General features: G+C 44.4%; 1 protein-coding gene across 1 annotated transcript in view; it reads right to left on the bottom strand.

Moving 5' to 3' along the window:
• aif1l (allograft inflammatory factor 1-like) overlaps positions 1–12151 on the bottom strand; it is a 61247-nt gene that overhangs the window by 2284 nt on the left and 46812 nt on the right. The window lies entirely within an intron of this gene.

The following is a 12151-nucleotide window of genomic DNA, read 5'->3' on the forward strand; positions in this document are numbered from 1 at the left end:
GCAGAAATGTATGAGTCAATAAGCATTCAACCCTTTTGTTATGGCAAGCCTAAATAAGTTCAGGAGTAAAAATGTGCTTAACAAGTCACATAATAAGTTGCATGGACTCACTCTGTGTACAATAATAGTGTTTAACATGATTTTTAAACCACTACCCCATCTCTGTACCCCACATATACAATTATCTGAAAGTTCACTCAGTTGAGCAGTGCATTTCAAGCACAGATTCAAGCACAAAGACCAGGGAGGATTTTCCAATGGTTTGCAAAGAAGGGCACCTATTGGTAGATGGGTAAAAAAACAAAACAGACATTGAATATCCCTTTGAGCATGGTGCAGTTATTAATTGTACTTTAGATGGTGTATCAATTCACCCAGTCACTACAAAGATACAGGTGCACTTCCTAACTCAGTTGCCGGAGAAGAAGGAAACCGCTCATGGATTTCAACATGATGCCAGTGGTGATTTTAAAACAATTACAGAGCTTATTGGCTGTGATATGAGATAACTGAGAATGAATCACCAACACTGTAGTTACTCCACAATACTAACATAGGTCTAAATGACAGAGCGAAAAGAATGAAGCAGAATGAAAATATTCCAAAACATGTATCCTGTTTGCAACAAGGCACTAAGGCAGTGGTCACCAACCAATTGATCGTGATCGACTGGTCGATCTTCAAGGCATTCCAAGTCGATCACAAAACATTTCAGTTGAAAAGCCAACGATATAAAGGCTTGCGCTCCTTTCCCCCCCGTGTTATGCTGTTGCAGTAGGTCCACTTTATTCAGAAGCCCTGCGGACCGGGAGATCTGTGGCTAAATCGAGACCGCCTACTGCGCTAGCCTATCGGATACCTCAAATCACTGTGCCCACAGCTTGCAAGACCTAGGCCATAGCAAAGTTTGATACTAGCCTATGTGAAATTTCATGACTTTTAAAACCATGATCAATACGAGACTGTCAAAGAATACAGCAAAAAGCTGCTGTTTTTATGAGTGAGTTCATGTTTTTATTAAGCACAGTCAACGTTTTATTCAAAACTATTAGAAAACGAACACATTTCTCCCTACTTCTAGTCGCGTTGCCTCTGCAATGAATGAGTAGTCAAGTGTATCGATAGGCCTGCGTTTTTATTATTATTAGCAGCTCATCGTGTATATTTTAATTTAGAGGAATATTTCACTTTCTCTGGTCCCAGGAACAACGTGAATTTGTGCATGACTGAGGCGGATACGGTGCGACTCGAGTTTTGCCATCAGGTGGAAGACGGTGTCCCCTCTCTCTGGTCAGTCTCAACTGATGAAAGTAAGGAAAGAGCAGGGAACATGAGAGGCGGACCCTCTGCCGCTCTCTCCCTCCTTCCGCTTAGAGTAATGCCGTGTTCAAAACAACTGAGAACTCGGAAATCTCAGACTTCTGACTTCAGTGCGTTGAAGACAACCGGGACTCCAAGTTGGAAACTCTGGTTGGAGACTCCGGTATGTTTCTAGACCACTGACTTTCTGACCTGAAGATCACTGACGTTATGATTTGACCTAGTTTTTTCCCCCAGAGTTCTGTTGTCTTGAAAGCACCATTACCATCAGATGCAGGTAGCCTACAACCAGTCCAGTAAAATAAATCTAATTAGTGCATATTATTTCAATTTATGCTCAGCTGTTCATTGTAAGTGCAACACCAACTGATCGATTTTGTTATTAAAGCTCGAGTTTTGCAATATACACTGAACAAAAATATAAACACAACATGCAACAAATTGAAAAATTTTACATATAAGAAAATCAGTCAATTAAAAAGAAAATCATTAGGCCCTAATCTATGGATTTCACATGACTGGGAATACAGATATGCATCTGTTGGTCACAGATACCTTTAAAAAAAAGTAGGGGCGTGGATCAGAAAACCAATCAGTATCTGGTGTGACCACCGTTTGCCTCATGCAGCGCAACACATGCAGCGCAACACAATCAGGCTGCTGATTGTGGCCTGTGGGATATTGTCCCACTCCTCTTCAATGGCTGTGCAAAGTTGCTAGATATTGGCGGGAACTGGAACACACGGTCATACACATCGATCCAGAGCATCCAAAACATGCTCAATCGGTAACATCTGGTGAGTGAGCAAGCAGGCCATGAAAGAACTGGGACATTTTCAGCTCCGGGAATTGTGTACAGATCCTTGCGACATGGGGCCTTGCATTATCATGCTGAAACATAAGGTGATGGCGGTGGATGAATGGCACGACAATGGGCCTCAGGATCTTGTCACGGTATCTCGGTGCTTTCAAATGGCCATTGTTAAAATGCAATTGCGTTCAATGTCCGTAGCTTATGCCTGCCCATACGATAATCCCACCGCCATCATGGTGCACTCTGTTCACAACATTGACATCAGCAAACTGCTCGCCCCACACGACGCCATACATGCTGTCTGCTATCGGCACGCTACAGTTGAAACCGGGATTCATCCATTAAGAGTACACTTCTCCAGCATTCCAGTGGCCATCGAAGGTAAGCATTTGCCCACTGAAATTGGTTACGACGCTGAACTGCAGTCAGGTCAAGACCCTGGTTAGGACGACGAGCAAGCAGATGAGCTTCCCTGAGACGGCTTCTGACAGTTTGTGCAGAAATTCTTCGGCTGTGCAAACCCACAGTTTCATCAGCTGTCCAGGTGGCTGGTCTCAGACGATCCTGCAGGCGAAGAAGCCAGATGTGGTTGTCCTGGGCTGGTGTGGTTACACGTGGTCTAGGGTTGTGAGGCCGGTTGGAAGTACTACCAAATTCTCTAAAATGACATTGGACCATTGCTTATGGTAGAGAAATTAACATAAAATTATCTGGCAACAGCTCCTGTAGTTAGCATGCCAATTGCATGCTTCCTCAAAACTTGAGACATCTGTGGCATTGTGTTCCGTGACAAAACTGCACATTTTAAAATGCCATTTTATTGTCCCCCGCACAAGGTGCACCTGTGTAATGATCATGTTGTTTAATCAGCTTCTTGATATGCCACACCTGTCAGGTGGATGGATTATTTTGGCAATGGAGAAATGCTCACTAACAGGGATGTAAACAAATTTGTGCACAAAATTTGAAGGAAATAAGCTTTTTGTGCGTATGGAACATTTCTGGAATCTTTTATTCAGCTCATGAAACATGGGACCAACACTTTACATGTTGCATTTATATTTTTTGTTCAGTGTAATATGATCTGATAAGAACGATATTGTCAGGCCAGGCATATAGCCAATATGCTGTGATAATGTATTAGGCCTACTGCACAAACCACATTCCTAAGTAACTGTTTTTATTAGGTTAATGTTTAAAAGAAAATATGAGCGGTAGATCTAGGCTTGCTTTTTGACTGCGAAGTGATCGACTCAGAAAAGGTTGGTGACCACTGCACTAAAATAATACTGCAAAAAAAAAAGTCAATGGGTGTTGTAACGAGTGCGCTGAGAGTCGGGAAGCAAGTTCAAGGAACGTTTTAATAAATAAAAGCAACTTAATACACAAGAAACACAAAGAACGCAGTATTTCCAAAACTATATCCACCAATTTCTCATTTGTTTTGTTTTTTTCAACAGAAATTATTGCTTATGGGTACCTTTGTGTGTAAAATATTACTGTCAAATCCATTAATTCCTAGATTTGATATTGTCACGCCCTGACCTGAGAGAGACGTTTTTTTTCCTCTGTTTGGTTAGGACATTGTGTTATATTTCTATGTTGTTTTTTTCCCCTTTGATTGGCCTAGTATGGTTTCCAATCAGAGGCAGCTGTCTATCGTTGTCTCTGATTGGGAATCATACTTAGGCAGCCCTTTCCCCCCCTCCTTCAGTGTGGGATCTTGTTTTTGTACAGCTCAATAAGCCTGCAGAACGTGTTCATTCAATAAATAGAAATATGAACTCGTACCACGATGCACCTTGGTCTACTCCTTACGACGATCGTCACAGATATGTGGTTGTCTCACCTAGCTATCTTAAGATGAATGCCCTTACTGTAAGTCTTTCTGGATAAGAGCACCTGATAAATGATTAAAATACAGATCTCATATTGCTCTATTGAATGTTACGAACCGGCTCTGAGTTCGCAACAAAAGGGAGACAACGTGGAGACAAGGAGTATCAAAATATATATTTATTAACTAAAGTAACTAAATAATTAACAATGGCGTGTGTAATCAGTAATCAGTAGTGTAAGTGAGTGTTTTGCATACCTGAATGTAATAATGCAGGGTGTTGAAAGGTGCCAAAGCAAATAACCAAAAAGCCACAAAACTACACAACCAAAATCAACAAAGTGTCTGCATGGAGAGAGTCCCCCTTAATGACTGTGGAAGAGGTCTATTTATCCTGGGACCCAGCCGGGCCCAGGTGCTTCCCATTTAGCTGACGACCCTTCCAACTCCGCCCACCGGCATCCTAATAAGGAAACAAGAACAAAGAGAGAGAATACGGCAGACAGTGCCTCGGAATCGTTTGTGTTGGAATCTGTGTTACCTTTCTCTGCTGAGACTGATTTTGGGAATAGTGTTCTAATTAGGGGAATAGGTTTGAACAATCTGTCAGTTCCATTGCATAAACTGATATTGGATTGTGGACTGGTGAAAGGTGAGGTTGTTGTGGGGGTGCGTCCTTCGTTGCCTATTGAGGGTATCGACGTTATCCTTGGGAATAACTTGGCTGGTGAGCGTGTGTGGCCTGTCCTGTTTCCAACTCTAGTAGTTTCCACTAAACCGTCAATTGTAGGGATTCCTGATGAGAGTGCGCAGAGTTTCCCAGCGGTGTTTTCTGCGGGTGCAGTGACGCGGTCTATGAGCCATGGTGACCTGGTCCCTGCTCCGGTAAATGAGAATACCACAAAGAAGTCTCTCACTGTTTTCCCTGTTATCCCGTTATCTGTATTCCGCTCCGATCTAATCAATGCGCCACGGACTGACCCCACATTAGAAGAGTTGCGTGACCAAATTGTGCCTGTGGAACAGTTGGGAGATGTCGCACATGGTTATTTTCTCCAAGAGGATGTTCTGATGAGAAAGTGGGAGTCTACAGAGGATGGTAAACCTGTTCGTTTGGCTGATACCGTTACTTCCCTTGGTTCTTGTAATGCTAGGTCTGTGCATGAGGACGAAAATGTTCCTGGTCCCGATGATTGCATACTGCAGGGTAGATTGAAAAATTCAGAGACACTGGATATTTTGGATAGCCCTTTTACTCAGCTACCTGTTGATGGGCGGAAAGAGCTGGTTGGTCTGATTCGGAAAATTCCAGGTTTGTTTTCTGTGACACCTACACGTACAAACTTGATAGAGCATGATATTGACATTGGAGATGCTGACCCCATTCGTCAGCGGTTCTATAGAGTCTCTGTAGAGAAACTGTGTTGTCTGGATGCTGAGGTCAGGTACATCCTGGAGAGTAAGATAGCAGAGCCTTCTTTCTCCAGTTGGGCTTCTCCCTGTATCTTGGTCAGTAAACCGGTTGGAACGGACCCCCGTAAAGTAAACGGAGTCACTAAGCCAGATTAATTTCCTCTTCCTCGGATGGAGGACTGCGTTGATTAAGTCGGCGCAGCTAAGTTTGTGAGCAAATTTGACCTATTATTGTGCTATTGGCAGGGGCCACTGACGAGTAGGGCACATAAAATGTTTGCCTTTATTACACCCTCTGGTCTGTACTCGTATTCGGTTATGAGTTTAGTGACTATGAATCGTTGGAGTGACTATGAATCGTTGGAGTGACTATGAATCGTTGGAGTGACTATGAATCATTGGAGTGACTGAATCGTTGGGAAATGACAACCGTTGAGAAATGACTATGAACCGTTGGGAGATGTTGTTTGCGTTTGTAGCTGATGTGGTCTCTTGTGCGCCCTGTTCCTGAGTGTTATGTGACTGACCATTGTTTGGTTTTGTCATGTTCTAACTTTCCTGTCTGGTCCCTCCTGGTCTTGTGTTCTCCTTTCCTCTTAAATGTTGCTTCCTGTGCACAAAGGTTGCTGAGGTCTGGGGAGAAGGAGGTTGGCTGGGGCAAGTGGAAGGTGAACATGTAACCTCTCGTCAATTTGGGACGCAGAGGCTGGTACGTTGTTCCGGGGCCCTTGTTGGTCCCCGGTTTTATGGGGGGGTGTGTGACGACCCTCCCACTCTGTCTGCCGTATTCTCTCTGTTCTTGTTTCCTTGTTAGGATGCCGGTGGGCGGAGTTGGAAGGGTCGTCAGCTAAATGGGAAGCACCTGGGCCCGGCTGTGTCCCAGGATAAAGAGACCTCTTCCACAGTCATTGGGGGAGACTCTCTCCATGCAGACACCTTGTTGTTTTTGGTTGTGGTAGCTAATAAATATATATTTTTGATACTCCTTGTCTCCACGTTGTCTCCCTTTTGTTGCGAACTCTGAGCCGGTCCCGTATTCAAGCCTTGTTTGAACGTCTGGCTGCAGGTCGCCTCACGATCAATTTGGCTAAATGTGAGTTTGCTCAGGCAACTGTTACATACCTTGGAAAGGTGGTTGGGCAGGGTGAAGTGCGTGCTGTTCGGGCTAAAGTGGTAGCTATTGATGATTTTCCACCACCAACTACAAAAAAGGAACTTATGCGTTTCTTGGGAATGATTGGTTACTACCGTGGCTTTTGTAGGAACTTTTCTACTGTGGTCGCTCCGTTGACAGAATTGTTGAAAGCTAAGGCTGTTTACGTATGGTCTTCTCATTGTCAACTGGCTTTTGAAGATGCAAAGAGGTTGCTTACCTCAACTCCGGTGCTGGCTGCCCCTCGCGTGGATTTGTCATTTACCTTGCAGGTGGATGCTAGTCATGTGGGGGCAGGGGCAGTTTTGCTGCAAGCAGATGAGTCTGGGGTTGAGAGGCCTGTTAGTTTCTTTTCCAAAAAGTTTAACCGTTATCAGTTGAACTACTCGGTCATTGAAAAAGAAGCGCTAGCACTCATTTGGGCGCTACAACACTTTGAAGTGTATGTTGGGTCGGGAGTAGTACCTATTGTGGTCTACACCGACCATAACCCTCACTTTTTTCAGGTCCATGATGTGTCCTAATCAGAGAATAATGAGATGGTGTTTATTTTTACAATTCTTCCATCTCGAGGTGCGGCATATCCGGGGAACTGATAACGTGATTGCTGATGCGCTCTCTCGTGCGCCCTGTTCCTGAATATTTACGTGACTGACCGTTGTTTGGTGTTGTCATGTTCTGTCGTTCCTCTCTGTTCCCTCCTGGTCTCGTTTCCTTCTTTCCTCTTAAAAGTTGCTTCCTGTGTAAAGGTTGCTGAGGTCTGGGGAGGAGGTTGGTTGGGGCAGGTGGAACTGTGAACACATAACCCCTTGTCAATTTGGGACGCAGAGGCTGGTACGTTGTTCCGGGGTCCTTGTTGGTCCCCGGTTTTATGGGGGGGGGGGTGACGACCCTCCCACTCTGTCTGCTGTATTCTCTCTCTTTGTTCTTGTTCCTTTATTAGGATGCCGGTGGGCGGAGTTGGGAGGGTCGCCAGCTAAATGGGAAACACCTGGGCTCGGGTGTGTCCCAGGATAAATAGACCTCTTCCACAGTCATTGAGGAGACTCTCTCCACGCAGACACTTTGTTGATTTTTGGTTGTGTAGTTTTGTGGCTTTTTGGTTATTTCCTTTGGCACCTTTCAACACCCTGCATTATTACATTCAGGTATGCAAAACACTCACTTACACTACTGATTACTGATTACACACACGCCATTGTTAATTATTTAGTTATTTTAGTTAATAAATATATATTTTGATACTCCTTGTCTCCACGTTGTCTCCCTTTTGTTGCGAACTCAAGAGCCGGTTCGTAACAAGTGGGGGCTCATCCGGGATTTTGAACGGATTGTGTTTGGGAGAAAACGTGGAGGTATGTTAAATTTCGTAGGTACTTTGTTGTATATTTTGTTAGTTTGAGTTTGGTGCTCAGTACTGGTTGCTTTTGTTTGGTTGGTTTGTGTGCTGTGTTGGAGAGAGTACATTGGTTAGTTTCCAGGCCCCTGCCCAGCCTGGAAACGCTTGTTCTACTTGCTGTTGGGACGTTGGTCTGAGGACGTGAGTGCAATCAGCTGTGTACCTCAGTGGGAGATTTGGGTAGGGTAGTGAAACTTACTACCCGGAGCTATAGTCTTTTTCCCCTGATAGGCTTAGCGACGTGTTTCATTTTGGAATATGTTGGGCATTGTTAATGTTTGTTATTTTTGTGTGTGTCTGTGGACTGAGCAGTTGTCTCGGGGGCACATCCGTGGCTTGGTGGAATCTACCAGCGTGCTGGGGGGTTACTTCCTTGCCAGCGGGCTACAGTGCATAATTACCCACTGCAAATCTGCATGAAGATTAGGGTTGAGTTATTGTAGGTTTTGGGGAAGCTCCATTTCTCATCTCTCTTTCTGGTGCCAGTATGATTGTCATTTCTCTTGTTGTGGTCTGGTGTGCTCAGAGGGGTTGAGTGAGAATTTTTTTTTCTCTCTCTCTCTCTGACTATGGCGTCTAATGTAGACGAGTTCATTCACTTTCCATCAGAGGAACTGTTAGATGTATGTACTAAAGAACAGCTGTTGAAGGTTGCTGAACACTACAAGGTTGAAATTAGTGATAAACGTCTAAAAAATTCTATTAGGTTAATATTGAAGGCCAATCTGATGGAGAGTGGTATTCTTGACGTTACCACTGGGGCAGCCTCTGCTGAGGACTCGCCGTCTCCCCGATATGTCACAATTACCGCTCCATCGGTTAGTCCTAGTAGTCTTCTTTTTGAACAGCAGAAAGAGCTGCTTCTGTTACAGCTAGAGCACGATCGTGAGAAGCTAGAGCATGATCGTGTAAAATATGAGAAGGAATTGGAATTTAAACAGGATATGGAGCGTGCTGATCGGTTAAAATATGAAAAGGAATTGGAATTTAAACAGGATATGGAGCGTGCTAAGATCAAGCTGCAACAAGAGCGACTAGAGTTGGTTAGGGAAGGAAAGCTCTCAGGAGAGAGTTTGCTCTGGGAAGGTGACGCAGATTTACTTAGGAATCGTTCCTCTTTTGGTCGTGCCCCGGACACATTTGACATTGTTGGGAATTTACGGTTGTTGCCTCAGTTTAATGAAAGGGACCCTGAGACATTCTTTTCGTTGTTTGAGCATGTTACTGACGCTAGGAGTTGGCCTGGTTCTGACCGAACTTTAATGTTGCAGTGTGTGCTGACTGGTAAAGCGCAGGAAAGATATTCAGCTCTTAGTGTAGCCGACAGTGTCAGTTATGATAAGGTTAAAACGGCGGTGTTACAAATTTACGAATTGGTTCCTGAGGCTTACCGCCAACGATTTAGAACTTTAAAAAGGGATGATAAGCAGACTCATGTTGAGTTTGCGCGAGAATTATCTTCACAGTTTAATCGCTGGTGTTCCTCCTCTGCAGTTATTACTTTCCAAGGGCTGTGTGAGCTGATTATGTTAGAGCAATTTAAGGACACAGTCCCTGATCGTATAGCGACGTACATCAACGAAAGGAAAGTTAAAACTGTCGCTGAAGCTGCGGTTTTGGCAGACGAATATGTTTTGACTCACAAAACTGTTTTTGTAGAGCCCCGTACTTGGAGTGAGTGGGGGCGTTCGGAGAGATTTGGGCCTCGCTCACCGAGATACTCTGGTTCACGGGCAGAGTTTTATTCAACTAGGGTTGAGCCTGACTCCCGTGGTAAAACTGACTTTGGTCAAGAGTGTCACTACTGTCAAGGCTCAGGTCATTGGAAAAACGAATGTCCGGTTCTCAGGTCTAGGGGTAAATTCAGTACGTGTGTTAACGTTAAATCTAGGCCTACGGCGTTAGCTGCGTCTGTTCCACATCAGTTTACTCCTGACACATTGTCTCAGGCCCAGGGGCATGTGAAAGTCCATATTGACCCAGGCTATTTACCTTTCATTACGGAGGGTTTTGTGTCTATGTTAGGAAGTAAGAACCTAGTGCCAGTGAAGATCCTACGAGACACAGGTGCCTCGGAATCGTTTGTGTTGGAATCTGTGTTACCTTTCTCTGCTGAGACTGATTCTGGGAATAGTGTTCTAATTAGGGGAATAGGTTTGAACAATCTGTCAGTTCCATTGCATAAACTGATATTGGATTGTGGACTGGTGAAAGGTGAGGTTGTTGTGGGGGTACGAACTTGTTACGAACCGGCTCAGAGTTTGCAACAAAAAGGGAGACAACGTGGAGACAAGGAGTATCAAAATATATATTTATTAAATGAAGTAATTAAGTAATTAACAATGGTGTGTGTAATCAGTAATCAGTAGTGTAAGTGAGTGTTTTGCATACCTGAATGTAATAATGCAGAGTGTTGAAAAGTGCCAAAGCAAATAACCAAAAAGCCACAAAACTACACAACCAAAAATCAACAACGTGTCTGCGTGGAGAGAGTCTCTTTGCATCTTCAAAAGCCTGTTGACAATGAGAAGACCATACGTAAACAGCCTTAGCTTTCAACAATTCTGTCAACGGAGCGACCACAGTAGAAAAGTTCCTACAAAAGCCACGGTAGTAACCAATCATTCCCAAGAAACACATAAGTTCCTTTTTTGTAGTTGGTGGTGGAAAAGCATCAATAGCTACCACTTTAGCCCGAACAGAACGCACTTCACCCTGCCCAACCACCTTTCCAAGGTATGTAACAGTTGCCTGAGCAAACTCACATTTAGCCAAATTGATCGTGAGGCGACCTGCAGCCAGACGTTCAAACAAGGCTTGAATACGGGACAGATGTTCCTCCCAGGTATCTGCATATATCACTACATCGTCCAGATAAACAGCGCACCCGGCCAGACCTGCAACAACCCTGTTCATAAGTCGCTGAAAAGTGGCAGGTGCATTACGCAGGCCGAAACTCATAACCGAATACGAGTACAGACCAGAGGGTGTAATAAAGGCAGAGATTTCACGTGCCCTACTCGTTAGTGGCACCTGCCAATAGCCCTTTAACAGGTCATATTTGCTCACAAACTTAGCTGCTCCGACTTGATCTACGCAGTCCTCCATCCGAGGAAGAGGAAATGAATCTGGCTTAGTGACAGCATTTACCTTACGGTAGTCCGTACAAAATCTGTTTGTTCCATCCGGTTTACTGACCAAGATACAGGGAGAAGCCCAACTGGAGAAAGAAGGCTCTGCTATCTTACTCTCCAGCATTTACCTGACCTCAGCATCCAGACAACGCAGTTTCTCTGCAGAAACTCTATAGAACCGCTGACGAATGGGGTCAGCACCTCCAATGTCAATATCATGTTCTATCAAGTTTGTACGTGTTGGTGTATCAGAAAACAACTCTGGAAATTTCCGAATCAGACCAACCATCTCTTTTCGCTCATCAACAGGTAAATGAGTAAGAAGGTCGTCCAAAATATCCAGTGTCTCTGAATTTTTCAATCTACCTTGCAATATGCAATCGTCAGGACCAGGAACATCTTCCTCATCATGCACAGACCTAGCATGATAAGAACCACAGGATGTAACGGTATCAGCCAAAAGAACAGGTTTACCGTCCTCTGTTGACTCCCACTGTTCAGTCTCCGTTGAACGTGCATAATAGGGTTTTAACAAATTTACATGGCACAGTTGGTGTGCTTTTCTCCGTTCTGGAGTGGCAACTAGATAATTCTGCTCAGTGTACTGGCGCACCACTGTATATGGACCTTGAAACTTGGCTTGAAAAGGAGAACCAACAATTGGCAGCAGAGCAAGAACCTGGTCACCTGGACTAAAGTGACGAGGCTCAGTTCGACGATCAAATATGCCCTTCATCCTTTCCTGTGAAGATGATAGCTTTTCTTTCGCCATTTCACCAGCGGCGTACAAGCGTCGCCGGAAATCACACACATACGATAACAGGGACTGAGGAGGCTCGGGAGACTTCCAATCATCCTGGAGAACAGATAAAAGTCCACGCACCCTATGTCCAAACACAAGGTCATTTGGACTGAAACCTGTGCTCTCCTGTGAAACCTCCCTAGCGGCTAACAGTAACCAAGGCAACCCCTCCTCCCAATCCTTATCCATCTCAGTACAATAAGCTCTCAACAAAGACTTAAGTGTTTGATGGAAATGTTCCAGTGCTCCTTGACTTTGCGCATGATAGGCGCTAGACAA

Source organism: Salmo salar, chromosome ssa11, assembly GCF_905237065.1.
Source record: "Salmo salar chromosome ssa11, Ssal_v3.1, whole genome shotgun sequence".
Taxonomy (NCBI): domain Eukaryota; kingdom Metazoa; phylum Chordata; class Actinopteri; order Salmoniformes; family Salmonidae; genus Salmo; species Salmo salar.